Below are 23,663 nucleotides of genomic sequence, written 5' to 3' on the forward strand. Positions count from 1 at the left end.
ATCTCACCCAGGCTCCCTGCTGCCTGGAGTTAGAGAATTGACCCTATTCTCATTGAACCTACCCAAGGTGTCACACAGAAAAGCGGTGACAGAGCCAGAAAGAGAAGACAACAGTCCTGACTCCTGTTCTAACTAAAAGACAACAACGCCCCCCCCCCCCCCGGAAGCAGGGATAAAGCCCAGGAAATCAGGTGTGAACATTTTCATGGAAACCTTTTTCTGTCAGAAAATCCATTCAGATGAAACCACTTTGTTTCTTGAAATCGTAACAAGTAGGATGAAAATTCTTTGCAAAAATATTTGTTTGCAAAACAAGAGCATCTCCTGTTTGTCACAGTGCATTAAACTGTCTCATCGTACACAAAGGGGAGACACTATGACCTAGAAAATTAGATGAGAAGCTTCAGTCTGAGCTAAGTAGTTGCTGCTCTTCACAATTTCAAAAGAATAAAATACAAATCCAATAGAATGTTAGGTCATAATCGGGTATGGCTCAGTGAGATAGGACACCCCTAGTCTGCAATGCTCAGAGTGACACTCTTCAGTGGATCCCCAGCATCCACCCATGGCAAGGTAGGTGGGAGAGGACTGTTATTCATCCTTGACAGAAGGAGAAACGAAGGCTGAGAAAGGAACAGGGACTTGTCTTAGCTGATGCAGCCAGTCAGTAGCAGAGTTGCTCTCAAATGAGCTACAGACCAACAATTGTTCATTGTAATTATTCAGCAAGTATTTGAGAAGAATTGGAATGTTGGAGAGGATCATGAATTGCTCCGAGACAATGAATGGAGAGCAGCATCCACATTGGTCAAACATTTAACTGGTTGTGACTTATTAGCTTGGTCATAAAAGAGAACAACAAAGACCAGAGTTTCCTCCCTGTCAATAGCCCCCTCCTCAGCCAATCAAGGTTGAGACTTTGAGGGGTGGGAGGCTAAGGGTTCTCATCAAATAGCCCAAGGAATGGCCCTGGTCACCACAGAGGGGATCACTCTCAGAGCACTATTCCAGTCTCACCTCTCTGTGAGGGCGTCCCACAACCCCCCACCCCCGGCCCCCACTCCACACACAGAGCTCCTGGTGGTGGGAGGAGAGCAGAGGAAAAGCACAAAGGAAGCAAGAAGAGAAAGGTAAGAGGGACAGAGGAAAAGAGAAAACAAAAAGGAGAAACCCCAATGGTCCCAGTGATTCTAAGGGACAAAGTCCTAGGTCGGAAATAAAATGCTGCCCCCACAATCTAGTGTTTTCCTTTCCTAAAAATCAGCTGGCTCCTGATGGATCAGACTGAACAGGTTCCAAACCTCTCCGAGGCTCTTACCTTCTATAGAGGGACATCTGTTTTTGAGCAAAACCACTAAAAGAAAAGGAGAAAACTCCGAAAAGGGTCCTCCTTGCGCTCACGAACGTGCAAGTGAATGCTCTCTCAGTCCTCCAGGAGAGACCTCGAGAAGGAGACGTGCTGAAGCAAAGCCACAGGGATCTCCGAGGTTGCCCCTATCCTGCGCCCCTGTCCTGCCTGGCTGATGTGAAGATCTCTGTGAGGTCATCACCTCCCCACCACCTTTGTCCAATAGGCTGAGGTCCTGCCAAAGGCCCTTGTGATGTCACTGCCACACCCACCTCTCCCCTGTAGTGCTGATGTCCTGCCCCTGTCCAGCCACATTGGATGTTTGAGTTGCTTCCCCTGAATCCCCACGCAATGAGCGTTCATTGTTCGGGGCTCAAGCCGAACACAGTAAAACATCAGAGGCTTCTCCCCATGCTACGCTCAGTTTTTCATAAATGAGCAGACTTTATGGACAGAAGAGACAATTGGAGCATGTCATCTCACCCCCTGCATATCACATGCTTTCTGTAGAGCATAGTAGCTAGTTTTTGACTGCAGACGTTCCAGAAATGCATCTCGTCTTCATTAGAAGACATCAAGAGGTGGGGAATTCCCACCAGTTCCCTTTCTAGTTTGTTCCTTTGGTGATTCATCCTCACCGTTGAATATGTGTGCCCTCTTTCGAATACGAATTGGTCTCTTTTGAGTTTCCAGCCACTGGGTCTTGTTATGCTTTTCTTGGCTACATTAATGAGTCCTTTAATACCCGATATTTTCTCTCCATGAAGTCACTTCAACACTTCAATGACGTCACCTCCCAATCTTTTTTATCATCTAAACAGGCTGAGCTCCTTCAATAGCTCACTGGCAGGCATTTTTCTCCAGCCCTCAAAATGTTTCATTGATTTTTGCTGCCCCATCTCCAATATTTCCAAATCTTTTTTCAAAGGTGGTTGCCAAAACTGGATGCAGGATTCCATGATCAGTCTTCCTCATAGTGTGTCACCTCCCTATACTCCTCACTGCTCTTTTCATACATCTAATGATGGCTTTAGCACTGTCCACCACAGGATCACCGTGGGTGCTCATGTGGAATGGCTTGCCTAGCATGGCCCCGAAATCCTCTTCACAGTCAGTACTTGCCTGGATACACTTCCCCCTTCTGTAGGTGTGGCCTGCATGCTTTGTTGCTAGCTATAGGACCCTTCACTTGGTTCTTTTCCAACTTGTTTTCTTTGAATGGGTCCAGCTTATCAAGGGATCCGATTGCTCTGTGTCACTGCCCTCTCCTCATCATTAATTACCACTCTGCTACTATTTTATCACCCACCAATGTTAGCAGCAGTGATTTTATATTGGGGTGCAGTTCATTGATATTTATTTTCAAGAATTAGTCCTTGAGAGTCTCTTTATATCCCTAGTGCCCAGAACCTGCTCCAAACAGCACAGCGAGAAAAGGCCACCCAGCCCAACTGCTCCGCTGGGGCTAAGCACAGAACAAACTTAGGAGATTGTAAAAAGAAAAGGAGTACTTTTGGCATCTTAGAGACTAACCAATTTATTTGAGCATAAGCTTTCGTGAGCTACAGCTCACTTTATGCATGCGATGAAGAGATCTGTAGCTCATGAAAGCTTATGCTCAAATAAATTGGTTAGTCTCTAAGGTGCCACAAGTACTCCTTTTCTTTTTGCGAATACAGACTAACATGGCTGCTACTCTGAAGCCTGTCATTAGGAGCTTGTGTTATCCATCGGGTCTGATCTACATGTGGGGGTCATCAGCTTACAGATACACTCTAGACTGGTACCATAGCAGGCCCCAAATGTATCTAAGTGCCCCACCTTGCAAAACAGGAGGGAAAAAACCATAACCTTGAGTAGCTTTATTTATAGTTGTGGAAATTGAGGCACAGAGAAGCAAAGAGCTTTGCTCATGGTCAAAGAGCCAGGAAGAGAAAACGGCAGATCTGCTGATAGTCAGTCCTGGGCCCTAGCCGTGTTTGTCCTAGCCTCTCTGCTTCAGCTCCAGTAACAACCCGAGTCGAGGTTTTCTTCTTCTCCCTGCCCTTTAACTTCACATTGCTGCAGAAGAAAGATTGTTTCTGAGCAGCTGGTTCTAATGCATGTCGATGTCTTTCCAGAAGACGTGCTCTGGCTCAGTCCCATGTCATGGGTTTTCTGGAGGAAGCACTCGGTGCTGTTCTAGGGCCTGTGTTACACAGAAGAAGGACAGAATGGTCCTTTCTGACCTTCAATTATTTCTTTTGCTCGGAGGATAATGCTGGTCATTTTCTCTCAATCACTTTCCTTTAATATAATTTAAATCCAGTCCAAAGGATTTCCTCTTCCATTGTGTCTTCAGCACCTTTCCTAGCAAACAGTTACTGTTCGAGCACAGGTTTCCAGTTTCAGGCTGTCCCAGAGGGAGATGGCCATGAAAGGGTTAGTAGCTCAACTGAACCTATCCCCAGGTGAAGGGAATAAGTGCAGGGGTCACATGAGAAGGAGCAGCATGTAACTAGGATCCATGCCTGGTGGGTGATATAAGAACAGCCTGTGCTCAGCCAGGAGAGAGACCCGCAATGGGAGCAGGCCTGGGAGGGGCTCGGATAGTCCTTTAAAGGCAGTTTCGGTACACAGTAGGGAATGGAACAGCCAAGCTGCTAGGGTTGGGAGCTGAGCCTCCTGGCAGTGTCCAGGAACGAAAGCACATTATCTGCCAGAAAGGGAGTGCCCACAGAGGGACACCGTAATCTCCCAGGGAGGGAAAAGGCTCTCAATGCCTTTTCTTAACCTCATGGGGTGTTCTCCTGCTCCGCCAACCCCAGCCCTAGTTCAGCATCTCCAGGTGCCTGAGGGAGCAGGAACCAGAGGCCAGCCTGCACCTGGGGCACAGATGAAGGTTGATGACCTACCTGCCCGTGGTGACCATGGTGCAGGACAGCCCTCAGGACATGCGAATGCAGCTCCAGATCCGGGAGCAGCTTTCCTTTGCTGGCAGGAGACCTTGCAGGTTGAGGGGGGATGAGACAGGCACTCACATGGGCATGGAAGTTTGGGGAACAGGAGAGAGGCCGGGGCTGGGCAAGGAGGGCAGGGACTTGGGAAGAAAGAGAGAAGATCAACCACTTTCTGAATGTGGGTCAGGATTATCCCCACTTTAGAGAGTGAGAAATTGAGGTGCCACGTGGAAGCGGGATTGCCTTTTGCCCGAGCGTCTGAAGAATCGCTACAGCTAAAATAGAAAAGCTATTAAGTGTCAGAAGAAGATGAACCATTTAATTCAGAGTTCAGGGCTGACCAGCAAAGGTTTCGTATATGTCATAAACCAGTCTGTGCTCTGCCACCTCCCTGGTCTTGGAGAAAGGGGTCCATCCCTTGGACAGGGTGTCACGGAGTCCCCAGGCGATGCTCTGGAACTGCTCCCTATGAAGCCAGTCAGGACTCTGGGGAAGTCTCCTTTCTGGGAGCAGACTATCTGCAGGACACGCAGCTCACATAGCTTTCACCTTCCTGGGTCTGACCTCGGAGCATTCAGCATCCCCTGCCCCTCCGTGTCCTTCTCACAGCAAGTCCGCCCAGGTGTTGTCCTGGGGAAGCCAGAGGGTCCTGCACCCCAACTCCGCAGTCAGACATGACTCTCAGCCAGCCAGTAAAACAGAAGGTTTATTAGATGACAGGAACATGGTCCAAAACAGAGCTTGTAGGTGCAGAGAACAGGACCCCTCAGCTGGGTCCATTTTGGGGGTCAGTGAGCCAGACAACCACGTCTGCACTTCACTCCAAGTCCCCAGCCAGCATCAAAACTGAAAACTCCCTCCAGACCCTCCTCCTCCGGGCTTTGTTCCTTTCCCGGGCCAGGAGGTCACCTGATTCCTTTGTTCTCCAACCCTTTAGTTCTCACCTTGCAGGGGGGAAGGGCCCAGGCTATCAGTTGCCAGGAAACAGGGTGTCAGACATTCTCTGTGTCCAGACCCCTGCACACACCTGCCCTCTAGGGCTCTGCACTGATCATACACCCTTATCCCACCACCTAGATACTTAAGAACTGCCTAGGGGAAACTGAGGCACCCCCACACTATTCAGAGGAACCATTAAGAACAGTCCCACTTCTTCACATCTCTCCCCCCTTCGAGATCGAACTGAGCGGGGTCACTTTAGCCAGTGACCTGGGGAAGTTTGAAGCCACCAACGTTCCCATAGATCCCCCAGCATCTCTCCCATTCCTTGGTGGGAGTTACACCAGGCCCTTCCAGTTTCACGCCCTCTCTTAGGTTGGGGGTGGACAATAGCACTCGCAGGCCGCATGTGGGAAAGTTTATGCGGCCTGTGCCCTTTGGCCACCCCAAAACCCCCGGGGGTCAAACTGGGATCGGGTCTTCTCCCAGCGCTCCAGTCTGGAGGGCTACCATTCAGGCTCTCTTGGTTAAGAGCCCCCATATTGACCTGGGCCACATACTGTTCACTTACAGAACTAGCATGGAGACATTCCTTTCTCAACAACCTTGTCTCCCCCAACAATCTGGCCAAACACAGCCACTTGGTTATAGGACTGTTTAACTTTCTTAACAGCTTTCACTTCATCTGAGACCTTCTCAAAGCTATCCACACTGGATCTTTCAACAGGAAAGTCAGGGGCTTCATTCACAACAGAAAACTTCCGGCTGTTAGGAACTGAAACTTTCTTGATTAAATCACTTTCACACTCTTCAGCTGCAGTGAACTGCTTGCAAAGACTCCATAAGGACTCCTTTCCCTAGAGGCTTTTCTATGCAACTATTCACCCTTCACAGAAATTCCGATGAAGTGAGCTGTAGCTCACGAAAGCTCATGCTCAAATAAATTGGTTAGTCTCTAAGGTGCCACAAGTACTCCTTTTCTTTTTGCTCTTACCCTCTTTACCTAGGGCTTGCTCTAGAGGAACACTTTCCTGAGCAACAACAGACTCTTTCTGGGTCTCACTTACATCCAGAATTACCTCTGGCCCGTCAGGCGGATTCCGACACAATCCCCTTTCAGGCAAACTTACAGACTTCCTAGATGAAAGATCAGAAGCATTCTCCTTCCCTTTGCCACCCACTAGCAACAGGTAAAATACAAGCATCAGAATTGTCTGGGCTCTGGCATTTTACATAGACACAGACTGGCTGCGACCTAGTTACAGGGCCATTCTCCCGAGCAGACACAAACTTAGGACCATTCCCTTCCTGGGCTTTAGCTGAATCCAGAACCAACTCTGAGACAACTGCACTATTCTCAACCATCACAGGCTGAAAGGCCCCTTCTGTCTGCTCCACAGACAAAGAAGAGCTGGACACACTTTCTCCTTTACCAGACACACAGCTTGGGATCTCATTCCCCTTGTCCCAGCACACAAGGCTGGTCACAGACAACTGCTTGGAGATCAGGGTAGCTCCCTCCATAGGCAAGTCAATACCCCTGACAGACACAGGCAAGTTTCCTTCACTGTCACACTTCTCCACGCAGCTAACAGGTAAGGTCCAGGGACACTCATCTTCCACTCTCCTCGGCTTCCACACTTCTGACTAGACAAAGCCATCAGCTCACAAGGCTGCCTTGGCTCATCCAGACTTTTCTTACCAAGGACCTTGCCACTCCCAACAGATACCCTGCCCTGCCTGTGTCTCCCCCCACTCAGCTGGGGTCTCAGCTCCCACTGTGCTCAGCTCTGCCCTTGCCGTCCCAGTGGAGTAGGCAGCAAGCTCGCTGCTTTCCTCACTGCATCAGAGCCAGCGTGAGCCCCCTCTCTGGTGTGCAAGGGGGCGGGGAGCATCTCTCGGTCCCACCCAGCCCCAGGGGCTGGTTACAGGCATGCAGGTAGCCTGAGCCTAGCAGCTCCTCCCTGCTGCCAGCCAGGTCATCTGCATTTTCACTGACCATTTCCCTCTCCACCAATTGGTTCCCTGGATTCAAATTCAAACCCTTGGAAGTTACAGGAGCAGGGCCTGGATCCTGTCCCAAAGAGACACAGTCACCCCACAACAGGGTCTCGCAGCTGATATCCTGGGGAACCCCAACGATCAGCCAGCCCCACCCCTCCTAGGTCTGCACAGGAATCTGGGCCATAGGGAGGGAGAGGGGCTTCATCCCTGGGACCCTCACACAGCCCCTCAGCATCTGAGGCTGCACCACCACGGGCCTGAAAACAGTTCTCTCTGCCCCAGGATCTCGCCACCCCAGGAATGTCTCTCCACTGACCATCACCTTCCGTTCCCACTGGAGGTCCGAGGGGCCTGGTCCCAGGAAACTCCACACAGACATATAGGTAGGGGTGAGAAGTGGGAGCCTGTCCACCACCCCACTCATCTGGCTGACGGAGCCTATGGCCTTGGGGCCCAGCAAGGGAGCTAGACACCGGGGCTTTTCTGCAGGGTCCCCCTGGTTCAAATCGCCAGCCTGCTCAAAGGCAGTGAGGTGGCATCCACATCCCCCCCCCTCCTTAACCAGGGGCAGCAATTGAATCTCAAGGTTCCCTGTCGAACTGGCACCCCGGGGTCTATCCCCACCCACCCCTGGGAGGTCCCTTCTGCCTCTCTGCTCCACCATCGCCAGTTCATGCTGCTGCTGCTTCTGCAGCTCTTTCTTGGACTCTCGCTGTCTCTCACAGTCCTCTTGCTCTCTCAGACTCAGCTCCAATCCCGTCCGTCTCCGATCCCCGGATGGGGAACCCGATCATGAAGACCCTCGTCTGGTCAGGGACTGGAGTCTTGAGGATGCCTGGCTACTACTCCAGCTGCTCCCAGATCCTGCTATAGCCCTAGTTGGGGTCAGGAATCTGTCCCTTAGAGCAATCCTCCTCGAGCTGCACGATTAACTGTGCTTTGGTGGGTTTCAGAGTAACAGCCTTGTTAGTCTGTATTCGCAAAAAGAAAAGGAGGACTTGTGGCACCTTAGAGACTAACCAATTTATTTGAGCATAAGCTTTCGTGAGCTACAGCTCACTTCATTGGATGCATACTGTGGAAACTGCAGAAGACATTATATACACAGAGACCATGAAACAATACCTCCTCCCACCCCACTCTCCTGCTGGTAATAGCTTATCTATTACCAGCAGGAGAGTGAGTTTGCTTGTGGGGGGACGGAGGGTGAGAAAACCTGGATTTGTGCTGGAAATGGCCCAACTTGATTATCATACACATTGTAAGGAGAGTGATCACTTTAGATAAGCTATTACCAGCAGGAGCGTGGGGTGGGAGGAGGTATTGTTTCATGGTCTCTGTGTATATAATGTCTTCTGCAGTTTCCACAGTACGCATCCGATGAAGTGAGCTGTAGCTCACGAAAGCTTATGCTCAAATAAATTGGTTAGTCTCTAAGGTGCCACAAGTCCTCCTTTTCTTTTTGCGAATACAGACTAACACGGCTGTTACTCTAAATCCATTAAGGCACTTAGAAAATTCCAACCAATATTGGTAGGAAAGTTAAAACTTTTATTTCACTGATTTTTCTATTCTCTCTCTCTCTCTCTTCTTAAGTAATCAGCTGTATATCTATCTCTCTATCTCCCATGTATATAGAATGAGTGCTGTGTGTCTGCAGGCTAAAGCGTCCCTGTTTCACCATCTGTGTTTATCTCCAGCAGCTACAACTGGCTTTGTCCCCTGCTATGTAATCCTCTCTGGGACCTTGTGACCAGTGTGAACCTCTAGTGACTCAGGATGGCCTTTTCAAAAACAGGTGGGATCAATTGGTTCACAGAAACATACCTAGCAGAGGGAAACAGGGTTAAAACAATAAAATCCTATGCATGTATTGTCTGATTTCACGCACCGTTTCAGTCTCTTGCTGAAGTTCTCAGAATCCTCATCGCAGCCGTCCAGGAGGCTCCAGTGTTCCCTGGAAAAGTTTTCCTTCAGGGTTGCCTCATCGAAAGCTACCGGTTGGTGCCTTCTGTTCGCCGTACACAGTGCCTTTTTCTCCACCTTCACAGTGAACGTGAGTCTGGCTCTCAGCAGGCGATGGCCGCTTCCGGTGTTGAATGATAGCACTGCTGAAATATCCTGCAGGAAGCGTCGTCTATCGATCAGGAAGTAATCGATTTCATTCTTTGACTTCGCATTTGGTGCTATCCGGGTCCATCTTCTGTTGGCCTTCTTTCGGAACCAGGTGTTACCAATGAACATTCTCCTCATCTCTGCCAATATATCTCGTCGTTCTCGCACGTTTCATTCTCCGATACCTATGAACTTTTCGCCCTCTCTCCCTCTTCCAACCTTGGCGTTAAAATCTCCCATCGCAATCCTTTATGTGGAACTCTGAGCGAGGGTTTCCTCCAGCTCCTGATAGAATCCTTCCATATCATCATCTTCGCATGGACTTGTGGGAGCGTAGATCTGGATGACTTTGAGAGTATTGTTTCGGTTCAGTAGGAGGTAAAGCACCCCGATACGTGATGACTTCAAATGGCATGAGACGATTTGTCTATCTAAACACTGCCTTTTCGTGCCAGTTTAAGCAGGTTCCACTTAACCCAGGTACCCCGCAAAAACAATGAGGCAGGTTGCCCCCTGCAACCCCGGCCTCTCAGATAGTCTGACACCCCAATCAGAATCTCTCCCCACTTATTCATAGATTCTAAGGCCAGAAGGGTCCCTGGGATCATCTAGACTGCGTTGCTGTGAAACTCAGGCCGTAAGACTTCCCTGAATTAATTCCTGTTTGCACTAGAGCAGATGCTTCAGAAAAAACATTCAATCCTGATTTTAAAATTTCCACTGATGGGAAATCCACCATGACTCTTTGGTAAATTGTTCCAGTGGTTAATTACCCTCACTGATAAACACTGTGCCTTATTTCTCATATGAATTTGTCTAGCTTCAACTTCCAGCTCTTAACCCTTGTTATACCTTTCTCTGCTAGATTGATGAGCCCACCCTTATCACATTTCTGGTCCCCACATGGTAACTTACAGACTGTGATCAGTTCACCCCTTAACCTGCTCCTTGTTAAACTCAAATGATTGCATCCGATGAAGTGAGCTGTAGCTCACGAAAGCTCATGCTCAAATAAATTGGTTAGTCGCTAAGGTGCCACAAGTACTCCTTTTCTTTCTGCGAATACAGACTAACACGGCTGTTACTTTGAAACCTGATTGAACTCCTTGAGCCTTCCAATCCTTTAATCGTCCTCATGGCTATTCGCTGAACCCTTCGTGAATTGTGGGCACCACAACTGGACGCAGGATTCCAGCAGTGGTCGCACCAGTGCCAAATACAGAGGTAAAATAGCCTCTCTGCTCCAGATCACCCTATTTATATATCCAAGTATCACATTAACCCTTTGAGCCACAGGCTGTTTTTTTATCCACTCTGAAGTCCCTTAGTTCAGGGTTCCTGCCCAAAGGTTCCCCTCTGGTTCGAGAAGGGCGTCTGAATCTGACTACACTGGTTCATGCAGTGTCGTAGCTGAAAGCTTGTCTCTCTCACCAATGGAAGTTGGTCCAATAAGAGATATTACCTCACCCACCCTGTAACTCCCATACACTGCTTCATGCATTTCTCCCATGGGGCTTTTCCTTTTGAGCATCAGACCACTGAGGTCTGTCTACAGCTACCATGAGGGAGTGCTTGCAGAATTTAACCCTTATCTACCCATACCACAGCCACCCAAAGTAACTGTGCGTATCAGCAGGACTTGGACCTGGGCCTGTAAGGTTAATGGGTAAGTAATATCCCCACACTGCAACCTGGCAGTGCCTGTAGCTGACTCATTCCCTGTGGCCCATAATCTGCAGTGGTTGTACGCCACGGTAAATTCCATCCTGCACGATCAGAGTGAAAGTGCTCTTGGCTGCTTGATCCTATATTTGCCCATGGGGCGCACCAAGAAGTGTCCAGGCAACAATGTGGATCCCAGCCAGCTGCCATGACCACCTTGCTTCTCTGTGTCTGAAGTCCTGGTACTGACCTTGACTCTGACTTGGATTCTGACTCCTGATCGACCCCTGGAAACACAACTGGGATGCTGATACCTGGTTTTGACCCTTGTCCCAATTCCTGATTCTGTCTCCGGCTCTGACCCTCACCTTGATTCTTGACCCTGATACTGACTCTGACCCCTGGCTTCACATGGCACATGGTAGATGTGCAAGTGAACGAGCCACTGATGATGTGGCTAATGGGATTAGGTCCTATGATGGTGTCACTTGAATAAATATGTGGACAGAGTTGGCATCGGTCTTTGTTGCAAAGACACACATAGTTTGATTCACATCATCTCATATATCTTCTCATGACAAAGTTTGTCCAAATGTGGGATACCATTACTGAGAAAGTCTTCATATTTTTGTATAAGCCAAATCAATCAATCAATAAATCTGATATGATGGCATATATCACATTGGTAGATGTGCAGGTGAACGAGCCCCTGATGGCTCACCACACGATCCATTGTCTACAGCCAAGCTCTAAGATAAACCTGCATTTGCTCCAATCCCTCAGAGAGAGACAAACACCTACAAGATCTCCATCAAGCATTCTTAAAACTACAATACCCACCTGCTGAATTGAAAAAAACAGATTGACAGAGCCAGAAGAGTACCCAGAAGTCACCAACTACAAGACAGGCCCAACAAAGAAAGTAACAGAACGCCACTAGCCATCACCTTCAGCCCCCAACTAAAACCTCTCCAATGCATCATCAAGGATCTACAACCTATCCTGAAGGACGACCCATCACTCTCACAAATCTTGGGAGACAGGCCAGTCCTTGCCTACAGACAGCCCCCCAACCTGAAGCAAATACTCACCAGCAACCACACACCACACACCACACACCATAAACACTAACCCAGGAACCTATCTTTGCAACAAAGCCCGATGCCAACTCTGTCCACATATTTATTCAAGTGACACCATCATAGGACCTAATCCCATTAGCCACACCATCAGGGGATCGTTCACCTGCACATCTACCAATGTGATATATGCCATCATGTGCCACCAATCCCCCTCTGCCATGTACATTGGTCAAACCGGACAGTCTCTGCGCAAAAGAATAAATGGACACAAATCTGACATCAGGAATCATAAAATTCAAAAAACAGTAGGAGAACACTTCAACCTCTCTAGCCACTCAGTAAAAGATCTAACGGTGGCAATTTTGCAACAGAAACACTTCAAAAACAGACTCCAAGGAGAGACTGCTGAGCTTGAATTAATATGCAAATTAGATACCATTCACTTGGGTTTGAATAGAGACTGGGAGTGGCTGGGTCATTACACATATTGAATCTATTTCCTTAAGTTAGGGATCCTCACACCTTCTTCTCAACTGTCTAAATGGGCCATCTTGATGATCACGACAAAAGTTTTTTTCTCCTGCTGCTAATAGCTCATCTTAACTAATTAGCCTCTCACAGTTTGTATGGTAACTTCCAACTTATCTGTATGTATGTATATATATATCTCTTACTATATGTTCCATTCTATGCATCCGATGAAGTGAGCTGTAGCCCATGAAAGCTTATGCTCTAATAAATTTGTTAGTCTCTAAGGTGCCACAAGTCCTCCTGTTCTTTTTCCCATTATTGTATTGGCTACTGAACTCTATTGGTCACTAGTCAGTATTTCTGACACCCCCACCTGCCTCATTTCCTCTACTCTGCTGCCATCTAGTGTTGATTTCCCATCATGACAGCCTGTTGCTCTTTCCTCAAGTGGATTCTTCTCTCTATAGCTGCCTCTTTCCCGTGCTTGACTCTCATGTCACATGGTGGCCGTTATTTAATATAACAGCCCAAAATTCACTCCATAACATCTGCTACTATCCACCTTTCACTATGCAGCACAGAGGTCCTCGTCTCTTCAGTTCTCTCTACTCAGCACTTACACACCGTTATACAGCTTCACCTCCCTTTCCATTGGTCCTTTGGCAACATAACTTCTCCTTTCTTGCCCCTCCACTTTGGCTGCTGTTCATTGGGCAGCACAGCTGCGCCTGTCCTCTCTGCCCTTTTGTGGCCCTAGACAGCATAACTGCATCTCTCCTTATTTCTTACCTACTGCTAGGTGTGTGCTGTTTCAAACTATAGCCACTGGGAACAAAATCGTACAAAAAATGATTGCAACATTAGTGGCTACAAGAGCGCATACAGTGGCAGCAGCTTTCAAAGGCTTAGCAGGGGTTTCCCATCCATCCAGTGCCTTTCTTCTGATGTGGGCTCTGTGTCCAATGGAAATGCACAGATTGAAGCTACCATGACAGATCCCAGTGGCTCTCCAGGCTGAGATTCTCAGAGGTGTGTAAGATGATGTGCATCCATCTCTCATTTCAAAGGGATTTGGGTGACTAACTCTGTTATGTCCCTTCTGAAATCCCTTCCACAGAGTCGGAGCCCTACAATTCTCACTGGTGCCCAGCTCCCCGGCCTCAGGCCAAGCCCTGACGTGCTCCCAGTGACTGAGCCAGCACTGCCATGTTTGGCATCACAGGAGTTCTGCCCGTTGGTAGGTGGTTGCCACTTCCTCTCACCATAAGTTGCCTCACCACCTGAGGAAAGGGCCCTGTGGGGAGCAGAGCTGCCTGGGGTACCTGGGGCTGACTAGACACTGTGCCCTCAGAACTAGCCCTGTTGGACATTGGGCTTGTTGCAGTTAGTTTTGGGGACGCTCATTGTAACAGGTCCCCTCCCTTTGAACTGCTCTGTGCAGCTGGTGGAAGCAGAGCAGCTGGTGCCCTGCAGGGCCATGAGCAGAGTCCCTCGTCAGTGACCGTTTGACCGACCTGACCCCCGGAACTGCCTCAGTTCTACGGGTGCCCTGGCAAACCCCAGCTGGGCCTGGACAGTCCCAGGGGACCTGGCATGTGAGTCTACCTCTTTGTTTACCCAACCTCCCTGCCTCCAAGGGCCCGGTGAGCCTGGAGCTGTTGCTTTCCCGGAGCTGGTCACAGCCGGGTGTAGCTCAGATAAGAGCTATAACGCTGTTCCTGGTGAAGTGTCCAGAGGTCACTGCTGGGGCCTGGTTGTTTGCCTCCGGCCTCTGTGAGTTCAGTGAAGATGGTTGGTTTGCAGAGGGTTATGATGGTAATATGCACAATTTCAGGGGTGGCAGATTTCCCAGCCTTACGTTCCCATCTCTGCTGCACAAGGAGTTACTATTTTTATTGTCCAAACATTTATTTTGAGTAAGAATGGCTTTTCTAAAGATCTAAACAATTGGTTACAATTTTGTCTCCATTCTGCCTAGTGCCCATAACTCCATGATGGAAACATGGTTATGGCCACCTCCCTCCCTGGTCCTTCCACTGAGATGGACAACACTGACTGCTGAGATTTTCACTAGGACTTTTCAACTTAATTTTAATGGGGGATGATTGCTGAAAACATCCAGACAGCCTGAGGTTTTCAAAGCTAAGTTATCTCAGAGTCTCTGCACGTTTTTGCGAAAGCCACATTTACTGACTGCTTTCCTCAAAGCTTCCTTGACCTCTCTGTTTCTCAGGCTGTAGATGAGGGGGTTTACCAGGGGAGTCAGGACCGTGTAGCAAAGAGAGACCACTTTGTTTAGGTCTCTCAGTGTATCACGTTTTGGTAGCATGTAGACAATAATTAGGGTTCCATAGAAAATTGTCACCACAATGAAGTGAGAGGAGCAGGTGGAAAAGGCCTTTTGCCTCCCGGTGGTGGAAGGGATTCTCAGGATGGTGGCAATGATGCACATGTAGGATGTCAGGGTTAGTAGGAATGGAGGCAGGGTAAATACACAGGATAGTATGAAATCCATCAATATGACCTGGTGGGTGTCACTGCAGGAGAGCTCTATCAGTGGGAGGGGATCACAATACAAATGGTCAATTTCATTTGGGCCACAGAATATTAACTGTGATAGGAATAAGACCAAGATGGTAATAGCCCAAAGACCATTTAACTAGGAGCCAGCAGCCAACTGGAAGGAAAACCTGATATTCATAAGAGTTGAATAGTGGAGGGGTTTACATATCGCTAAATACCGATCATAAGACATCGCTGCTAGGAGATAGCATTCCGTACCTGCCAGAGACCCAAAGAAATACAGTTGTGTGATGCAGCCACTGACTGAGATGGTTCTGTCCCCAGTCAGGAGACTGGCCCAGCATCCAGGGCATGATGGTCGAGGTGTAGCAGGTCTCCAGGCAGGACAAATTCCCCAGGAAGAAGTACATGGGGGTGTGAAGGTGCTGATCAGCCACAATGAGCACCACGATAAGAGTGTTCCCAGTCACGGTTGCCATGTACATCACTAGGAATATCAGGAAGAGAAGAATTTGTAGGTCAGGGAGCTCCCCGAATCCCAGGAGGAAGAATTCAGTGATGGCTGTTTGGTTTCTGCAGTCTGCCATTGGTTGAGTCTAGGAATAATAAATCTGTGCTACTGAATTGGAAGGACACAGAGTTAAAAATTAATCAAATCTCGTGAATTAATTCCATAAATATTCAGAAACTCCCCTTCCTCTCCTGGTTACAGGCTGAAATTTTAAGGCTAAGTTTAGATTTCAGAGCAAAGTGCTAGGAAACTGAGTCTGAGGACAGAACATTGCTCTGATGGGGAAGAGGGTGTTCGACACGGATATCAGTGATTACTATAAAAGCCCATTTATCTGGTAGCCACATACTGATATGACAGATCAGATCATTTCTCTGTCTATCATATCCTATCTAGTGACATACCAGAGCTTAACAATGATGCTTAAATGCTGTATTTCACTTCTGGCAATGGCCAGAATCATGCCATGTCTTATGAGTCAAAATCAAACATCAACTAAAATCTTGGACTGAGATTTTTCAATGTGGTCTAGAGTTCTTAGGCACCGTCCTGTGTTAGATTTCTTTCCATGAATGAATTCTTTCCATGAATGAAAGCGTCATGGGAAGGGCCATTCACATTCCAGGAGCGCCTGGGAGCCGTTAATTATCTCATAGCATTCCACACGTCCAACCGAAAGCCTAAGGTGTACCATATTAATTCTCTAAAGCCCTTTTATTCCAGAGAATTAAATGTTTGTCAGTTTACAGCCCAGGGAGGAGACGACACTGAGTGGCCTGAAGGTGTCTATTACGAAGGGAAAAGTGATGGTGGTGTGGAAGAGGTGAATTGCAGAATGAGGCTGAAAGGATTCTCAGATAGCTGTGCCATTAGCTTCTAGATTCTGCTATATATGTAAGCAGTGTCAGGATGAGCTCCACCCTGACATCTGGTGGTGAGGTGTGGCAAGTTGTGGAAAAGAACTTCAGGGGCTGATCTCATTTGCATAGGCACACCCACCACGCCTAGAATGAGACCATAGCTGCCCAAATGGTCACTTTGGCTGCTGTGGGATCCCCAGTGTCTCTGTTATTGGGACAGGAAGAATAAATTGTTATTACCCTGATTATGGGAACTGTGCTTGGAACTGTACGTGGCCTTTTGTTATGATGGAGGGATTCACCATCAACTAAGTAGCACTCGCTAGGCAAGGGTCATGGGTTCCAAAACTGTGTGAATGGAGAAAGGCTGGGGACAAGTATTAATACTTGGTGGCATGGGCCCATTGGTGAGGTCCTTACATGCTAATTGCACTTCCTCTTCTCTCCACTGTGGACTATCAGAGCTAATTTTGATTTCATTAGAAGTCTAGTTATAGGCTGCTGAGCTCATTTTGGGCTGACAGTGCACCAGCACTGGGGCTCCCCTACTACAAGCTGAATTCACCTAAGAGCTGAAATCACTGAGTGTTGTGTTAAGTAGTGGGGGAGCCTGAAGATATATTGTGGAGCAGTTTGCGGGACGGCTGGTGAAGCAGTTTGACGTGGAGCAGTTTGTGGATGGCAGGAGCTGCTTGTGGGCCGTGGAGCTGAGCGAAGGAGTTCGTGGGGCGACTGGCAGAGCGGAGCGCGGCTGAGCGAAGGAGTTCGTGGGGCGGCTGGCGGAGCGGAGCGCAGCTGAGCGAAGGAGTTCGTGGGGCGGCTGGGAGAGCGGAGCGCCGCTATGGAGCTATGGGGCGGTCAGCTTCAGATCATGTAAGGTGCCTCTTACCCCCGTCCTATTTCCACCCAGGTTGGGAGGTAAAGCTCCGCAGATAAACTTTCAAACTCTGGGGCTGCCCTGACCAGGGACAGAGACTTTTTGGGGCATTGGACTTTTGGGACTTTGGGTGATTTGGGGTTGCTGGACTCAAGAACCAAGGGGAAAAGGGCATGCCCCAATTTGCTTGGGGTGGGTTTTTTTTGCTCATGGGTTGTGTTATGAATCCTGTTGGTGGTGTTTCCCCAACATAATGCCACATTGTTTCTCTCTGTTATTAAAAGGCTTTTGCTACACTCAGACTATGTGCTTGCGAGAGGGGAAGTATTGCCTCTTGGAGGCGCCCAGCGGGGGTGGTATATATTTGTCCCAGGTCACTGGGTGGGGGCTCGAGCCGGTTTGCATTGTGTTATTGGAATGGATCCCCTAGATATTGAACCCGGCCCTTGTTGCTGCCAACTCTGTCGAGCAGAAGGGTTACATATAGATAGATATTGACCAAAAAATCCTAGTGCTGGATGACTGACTGTGTCTTCCGTTGGGAAAAATCCACAAAGACTAGCACAGGAAGTTTGCTATTTCAATTAAACGTGTTGGGGGATCAACATACAGGGAAGAATTAAGATGATAAATATGAATTACAATATGAACTGGTTAAGACCTTTCCCATCAGTTTAATCAAATACCTACTGCTGACTGGAATTTTTCCTCCCATCAGGAAAATTTTTACTTTTCACTGAAAACCCTAAATCCATTCCCCCCCCCCACCACCACCCCAGCTTTTGGCAAATGAAAACTTTCTGCTGAAAACTGATTTTTTAAATTCCAAAACCAATACAGTTTGTTTCTTTAAGTTTTCATTTTTTTTACAAAACAATCCCTAAATGTTTGAGAAAAGCAGACAGATTCTGAGATGTGTTGTTATTTAGCTTAAAAACCAATCTCCATTAAAAAGAACACAGCTGACAATTTCCAACCAGCTTTAAACATTACATGAATTGGGGAACATTAATATTGCCTGATAAGAGCCTGATTTCAAACCCATTGATTCTATTGCATCTGTGTGATTTCTTTTTCAAAGGGATAGTTGTGAGGAGGTAACAACTGAATAAGCAGTAAAGTTGGCAGTGCACAGAATGTTTTACACAGAAGAACCCCTTTGAACCCTGGGTTAGAGCTGAACCAAGCAGCCAAAGCCTGTCTGTCCTGACCCCGTTCAAGGACATACAGGAGCTCCCTGGGAGTAGAACTCAGACCTCCTGGCCTAGCTCCACCCTGCTGTCGGCTGAGTATAGATGGTGTAAATGGCTGTGCAGAATATACAGAGAGTAAGACACGAGGCTACATTTCCAAAGGTATTTAGATGCCTAGTGGGATTTTCAGAATCACCTAGGAGATCACAACTTGTCGATTTCAAGGGGTTTTTTGGGTCCTGATGCTTTTGAGAATCCCACATGGTGCCTCAATATCTTTAAAAATCTGCCCCACAGCCCCTCTCTGAAAGCCCTTATAGTCCTAGAAGAAACGGCAGAGAAAGGGAGATGGGGGAAACAGAGGTGGAAAGCGGGGAAAAGACTGGTCCAAGATCACACAGTAGGTCACTGGCAGAGACGAGAACAGAACCCAGGTGTCCTGACAGCCACTGCACCACACTGCACAGAGTAAACCATGCAACAGAGCGGTGACGGAGGGATGCTGCCAGCCCATTCTTACATGCAGGCAGAAGTGCAGTTGGGAGTTGTTGCCATAAATCAATTTGGAAGCAGGCAGCAGGACGTCTAGGCACAGAGCTTGAGGTGTAAAAATGACAGATGAGCTGCTATTTACGATGCTGGGTGAGTCGACATCATATTGCCCTGTAAAGTGAGAATCAGGCTGTGTTAGCATTTTAGTTGATCAGTTTCATACCCAAGCTGTGAGAATTGTTGGGTTTGGAGTGTGCTTTGTTCCATCCTTCATATTGCATTTTATCAAGCCACACCTTGGGCCAAATCCTCTGATGGGATAAATTGATGAAGTGCCATTGACTTTAAAGGAGCTGATCCAATTTACACAGTGTGAAAACACAACTCATTGATTGTCAGAGGCAAGGAGCACTAACAACACCTACTCATTGTACGTGACGAGTGCTGTGCACCTTTCACGTTCACATAACGAGATATTAGGGAAAGGGGAAACAGGGCCATTCCCTCTGTTGCTCTAATCCTGACCATTGTCCTTCTCATTCCCTCCACAGACATCACACAGTGCGCTGAGGAAGAAAATGTCAAACCAAACCGCTCTGACCGACTTCCTTCTCCTGGGATTCTCTGACGGTCGGGAGCTGCAGATGTTACACTTTGTGGTGTTTCTATTGCTTTACCTGATATCCCTGCTGGGGAACCTTCTCATCATCACAGCCATAGCCCTTGACCTCCACCTTCACACCCCCCTGTACTTCTTCCTGATGAATTTGTGCATCCTCGACCTCGGCTCCATCTCTGTCACTATCCCCAAATCCAGTGCCAATTCCCTCATGAACACCAGATCAATTTCTTATTCTGGATGTGTTGCCCAAGTCTTTCTCGTCGTCTTCTTCGCTTCAGCAGATTTTGCGAGCGATATGTCGCCATCTGCCAACCACTGTACTATGAGACACTGATGAACAGGACAGCTTGTGTCCAAATGGCAGCCAATGCCTAGATCAGTGGTATTCTCTACTTTGCACTCCAGAGGGCCAAGCCCATTCCTGGGGCCTCTCCAGGGAAATCGGTGATTTTGCACCCAGGATACATTGGGTCCCTTCTGCTGAGCTGTTTTCTACTCTCTCCCCTGCTAATGCTCCCTGGGCATAATCACAGCTCTGTGCTCCTCACAGGGGTTTCCTAGGGGATGTCCCACTTGGTCTGATTGCTTTGGTTGCTCTCAGTAACTGAATCCCTGGGCTGATGTTATGTCCCTGGCACACCATGCTGGGTGCACCACGCTGCGGCAGGGCCTGGGAATAGATTGTGCCCCAATAAGGCAACTTGAGAGAGCAGGACTGTCCCTCGCCTTCAGCCCCTGAACACCTGAGAGGAGCTGAGGTCTCAGTTCACACCCCATTTCCATGTGGAAGCTACAAACATTGTCAAGCAGGATGGGACAGGCTAGCTCAGGAGATAAGAGATGAAGTTGCTGCTTTCACCTCTAAGTCACCTGTCCAAACCCAGCCCCACTGAGCAGGAGCCCAGGGCTAAATGAGCAAAAGCATTTTGGTGCCTAAGTCCAAAATTTACATCCTCAAAACCTCTGGAGTTATGGGTGCGTGTGTGCCTGCCTGCTGGCCGGCTGATGTGAGCACTGCGTAAGGGCTCTTGGACACGATTTGACCCTTTCTCTCTCCACTGTGTAATAACAGAGCTGATTAAGACTCAACTGAGAGTCTTGTTGCAGACCCTTAGAGCTAAAGCCACTAATAACCAGGTCTAAGCATGAGTCTTGCTTTAGGACAGTGTCTCTGATGCACAAGGCTGCCCAGTCTGCACTATCAGTGAGGCTCCCCCAATAACAGCTGAAATCACTGAGAGCTGTGTTATGTGGCAGGACCTCAAGACATCCCAGAAGGTGCAGGAGGGCTGGCGGAGTAGAGGCAGGGGCAGAGCAAATGCCCGGACAGTGGAGAGAGCAAGGTGCCTTTCTTTCCGTCCACCAGGGTGGGCGGTGAACGCCACAGATGCACCTCTGAACTCTGGGTCTTCACTGACCAAGGACAACAGCTGTGAGTGGGGTGCGGTGAAGGGATGGGCACGTTACTGGAATCTTTGACTGTGGGACTTAAGAACCTGAGGCAAAAGGACACTGCCCAACATACTCTGGGGTGGGTGTTTTGCTCATGGTTTATGTTATGAATCCTGCTTTCAGTGCTTTCCCAAGTTAATGCCAGGTTCCTTTCCCCCTTTTTACTGTAAGCAGGGTCAGGATGAGCTCCACCCTGACACCTGGTGGTGAGGTGTGGCAAGTTGTGGAAAAGAACTTCAGGGGCTGATCTCATTTGCATCGGCTCACCCACCCCGCCTAGCATGAGCCCATAGCTGCCCAAATGGTCACTTTGGCTGCTGTGGGATCCCCAGTGTTTCTGTTATTGGGGCAGGAAGAATAAATTGTTATTATCTTGATTATGTGACTCAAGGAGAATGGAACTGTACTTGGCCTTTTGTTATGATGGAGGGGTGTGACGCAGCAGGGAGGGGGGAGTGCTGACCTGGGAATGTGGCAGGGGAGTTTCACTGGGAATGGGATACCTGAGCGCCTGTAACCTGAGCCAGGATGGGTAGGGGGAGGTAACACCTCTACCCTGGAAACTGGACAAAGGCTGCAGGAGAGAGACTGCTGGGGGGGGGGTTGTTTTCAGTTTGGTGCTGGGTGGTGGAACACAGGGAACCCCAGGGCTGGGGTCTAAGCTCCCTGCCCCCCAGAAGGACTTGACTGAGGGGTCCTGGTTGTCCCCACAAGTTCTGTTTTAGATTGTGTTCCTATTGTCCAATAAACCTTCTGTTTTACTGGCTGGCTGAGAGTCACAGTGAATCCCAGGAAGAGGGGTGCAGGCCCCGGACTCCCCCACACTCCATGACAAGGGGCTCGCCATCAACGAAGTAGCACTCGGGACAAGGGTAGACAAGGGACATGGATTCCAATTGAGAGAGGTTGGGGACAGGTGTTAGTACCTGGTCTTGTGGGCCTTTTGAGAGGGCCTGAAACATCAATTGCACATTCTTCTTTCTCCACTGTGAAATATCAGAGCTAATTTTGGGTCTATTAGGAATCTAACTACAGGTGCTGAGCTGAATTTGCTTTGGGGTTATGGTGCATCAGCACTGAGGTTCCCACTACTACAAGATGAAGTCACTAAAGAGCTAAAATTACTGAGCACTGTGTTAAGTAGTGGGGAGCCTGAAGATATTTATTGCTGGGCAGTGAATGGAGTAGGACAGCAGGAGCTGCTTGCGGGATGGCTGGTGGAGTGGGACGGAGCAGAGCAGAGTGGCTCGCGGGACAGCTGGTAGAGCGGAGTGGAGCGAAGACCTATGGAGCGGCGGGGCAGCCTGCTTCGGATCATGTAAGGTGCCCCTTACCACACACACACACCCCCACCCCAGGCTGGGGAGTAACACTCTGCAAATGAACTTTTGAACTCTGGGGCTGGGCGTTTGGGTTCTTGGACTTTGGGTGATCTTTGGGTTGCTGGACTCAAGAGATGTTTGGGTTATTGGACTCAAGAACCAGAGGGAAAGGACATGGCCCAATCTGCTGGGGTGGGTCTTTGCTCATGGTTTGGTTGATGAACCCTAGTTGTGGTGTTTTCCCAATTTAATGCTGATGTCGTTTACCTCATGTTATTAAAGATTTTCTGCTACACCGAGACTCTGTGTTTATGAGAGGGGAAGTATTGTCTCTCTGAGGCTCCCAGGATTGTGTGTTAGATTTTCCCAGGTCACTGGGTAGGGGCTTGAGCCGGTTTTGCATTTGCTTTGTTGAGAGGGAACCCCTGTGTACTGAACCCGGCCCTTGCGGCTACCAACTCAGCCTGGCAGAAGGGTTACATTGTTAAAAGTTTCTTTTCTACACTCGGGCTCTGTGCTTGTGAGAGGGGAAGTGTTACCTCTAGAGGCGCCCAACGGGGGATGTGTAATTGTCCCAGGTTACTAGTTGGGGGCTCAAGCCGGTGTTGTGTTGCATTGTTGAAAAGGACCCCCTAGATATTGAACCTGGCCCTTGTTGCTGCCGACTCCAACTGGCAGAAGGGTTACACAGGTTTCTTAAAGGTGGAGGGGCAGGTTCTCAGTTGGTCTAAATCATTATAGCTGGGTAGGTGCGACCGCGCGGTGGTGCTGGCTGGGAGAGCAGCCTGAGGCAGAAGCCTCCAGCTCGCATGATATTCCAGGCAGGACTGAATCGCCATGAGACGAAACCTAAAGAAGAGAATGACCTGGAGTCTCTGGCTCCCATTTGGTGCTCTAAGAGGAGAAGCTCCATGTCTGTCCAGCCGCCCCAATCGACCTCACCGAGGTCTGCCAGGAGCACCCAGGAGACATACGCCGGCTATCAGTCCTACTGCACCATCTGCCGTGAAGGCAAGGAGCTGCTGCTGTGTAGCAATGCAGTACCGCGTCTGCCAGCAGCACCCAGGAGACGTATGGTGAGCTGAGTGGGCTCCAGGCTTGCCGTGGTATGGCGTCTGCGTGGATTACCCAGGGAAAAAGGCGTGAAACGATTGTCTGCTGTTGCTTTCACAGAGGAAGGGAAGGAGGGAGGGAGTGGGGGTCCTGACGACATGTACCCAGAATCACGTGCGACAATGTTTGTGCCCCATC

At 48.8% G+C, this 23,663-nt stretch overlaps 1 pseudogene; it reads right to left on the reverse strand.

The window, feature by feature from the left end:
• Positions 1-14,712: 14,712 nt before the first annotated feature.
• On the reverse strand, positions 14,713-15,670 carry LOC144276697 (olfactory receptor 6N1-like; annotated as a pseudogene).
• Positions 15,671-23,663: the final 7,993 nt, after the last annotated feature.

Source organism: Eretmochelys imbricata, chromosome 17 (genome assembly GCF_965152235.1).
Source record: "Eretmochelys imbricata isolate rEreImb1 chromosome 17, rEreImb1.hap1, whole genome shotgun sequence".
NCBI classification, from domain to species: domain Eukaryota; kingdom Metazoa; phylum Chordata; order Testudines; family Cheloniidae; genus Eretmochelys; species Eretmochelys imbricata.